This window comes from Schistocerca gregaria, unplaced genomic scaffold, assembly GCF_023897955.1.
Source record: "Schistocerca gregaria isolate iqSchGreg1 unplaced genomic scaffold, iqSchGreg1.2 ptg000357l, whole genome shotgun sequence".
NCBI lineage: Eukaryota > Metazoa > Arthropoda > Insecta > Orthoptera > Acrididae > Schistocerca > Schistocerca gregaria.
Genome location: NW_026061816.1, coordinates 762,055 through 764,075, shown reverse-complemented (window position 1 = coordinate 764,075; position 2,021 = coordinate 762,055).

Below are 2,021 nucleotides of genomic sequence, written 5' to 3'. Positions count from 1 at the left end.
ATTCTGCATGAAAGGAGGACTAGCAGCCAAGTTGCACGGGAGAATGTGAAAAGTGTTCATATGTAGTAAAAACCTGAGAAATCCGTCCGCTTTCGTCATTTGTTATCGCATCGACTTAAAGCCAGATCGACACATTGGCCGCTCTTCTCTCTGAAACGGTTGTACTTATCGTCTGCAAAGCTTTGTCGCGTGCTGCGGTATGCTGAGACACTACAAGCACCATAGTAGAACACAGATGAAGCTTCTAAGTTGAGGTAATAGCCAGTAAGAGGTAGTACAATTCAAGTTTTAGGTATTGAATATTGACCTTTTAGCTGGCTTTGGTGCCTTGGACATGAGATAGGACCTTAAGGTTCTGCATGAAAGGAGGACTAGCAGCCGAGTTGCACGGGAGAGTGTGAAAAGTGTTCATATGTAACAAAAACCTGAGACATCCGACCGATTTCGTCATTTGTTATCGAATCGACGTAAAGCCAGATCGTCACATTGGCCGCTCTGCTCTCTGAAATGGTTGTACTTATAGTCTGCAAAGCTATGTCGCGTGCTGCGGTATGCTGAGACACTACAAGCACCATAGTAGAACACAGATGAAGCTTCTATGTTGATGTAATATCCAGTAAGAAGTAGTACAATTCAAGTTTTAGGTATTGAATATTGAATTTTTAGCTGGCTTTGGTGCCTTGGACATGAGCTAGGACCTTAATATTCTGCATGAAAGGAGGACTAGCAGCCGAGTTGCACGGGAGAATGTGAAAAGTGTTCATATGTAGTAAAAACCTGAGAATACCGTCCGTTTTCGTCATTTGTTATCGAATCGACTTAAAGCCAGATCGTCACATTGACCGCTCTGCTCTCTGAAACGGTTGTACTTATCGTCTGCAAAGCTATGTCGCGTACTGCGGTATTCGGAGACACTAAAAGCACCATAGTAGAACACAGATGAAGCTTCTAAGTTGATGTAATACCCAGTAAGAAGTAGTACAATTAAAGTTTTAGGTATCTGTTATTGACTTTTTAGCTGGCTTTGGTGCCTTGGACATGAGCTAGGACCTTAAGATTCTGCATGAAAGGAGGACTAGCAGCCGAGTTGCACGGGAGAATGTGAAAAGTGTTCATATGTAGTAAAAACCTGAGAAATCCATCCGTTTTGGTCATTTGTTATCGAATCGACTTAAAGCCAGATCGTCACATTGGCCGATCTTCTCTCTGAAACGGATATACTTATCGTCTGCAAAGCTATGTCGCGTGCTGCGGTATGCTGAGACACTAAATGCACCATAGTAGAACACAGATCAAGATTCTAAGTTGATGTAATAGCCAGTAAGAAGTAGTACAATTCAAGTTTTAGGTATTGAATATTGACCTTTTAGCTGGCTTTGGTGCTTTGGACATGAGCTAGGACCTTAAGATTCTGCATGAAAGGAGGACTAGCAGCCGAGTTGCAGGGGAGAATGTGAAAAGTGTTCATATGTAGTAAAAACCTGAGAAATCCGTCCGTTTTGGTCATTTGTTATCGAATCGACTTAAAGCCAGATCGTCACATTGGCCGCTCTTCTCTCTGAAACGGTTGTACTTATCGTCTGCAAAACTATGTCGCGTGCTGCGGTATGCGGAGAAACTAAAAGCAACGTAGTAGAACACAGATGAAGCTTCTAAGTTGATGTAATAGCCAGTAAGAAGCAGTACATTTCAAGTTTTAGGTATTGATTATTGACTTTTTAGCTGGCTTTGGTGCCTTGGACATGAGCTAGGACCTTAAGATTCTGCATGAAAGGAGGACTAGCAGCCGAGTTGCACGGGAGAACGTGAAAAGTGTTCATATGTAGTAAAAACCTGAGAAATCCGTCCGTTTTCGTCATTTGTTACCGAATCGACTTAAAGCCAGATCGTCACATTGGCCGATCTTCTCTCTGAAACGGTTGTACTTATCGTCTGCAAAGCTATGTCGCGTGTTGCCGTAGGCGGAAACAGGAAAAGCACCATAATAGAACACAGATGAAGCTTCTAAGTTGATGTAATAG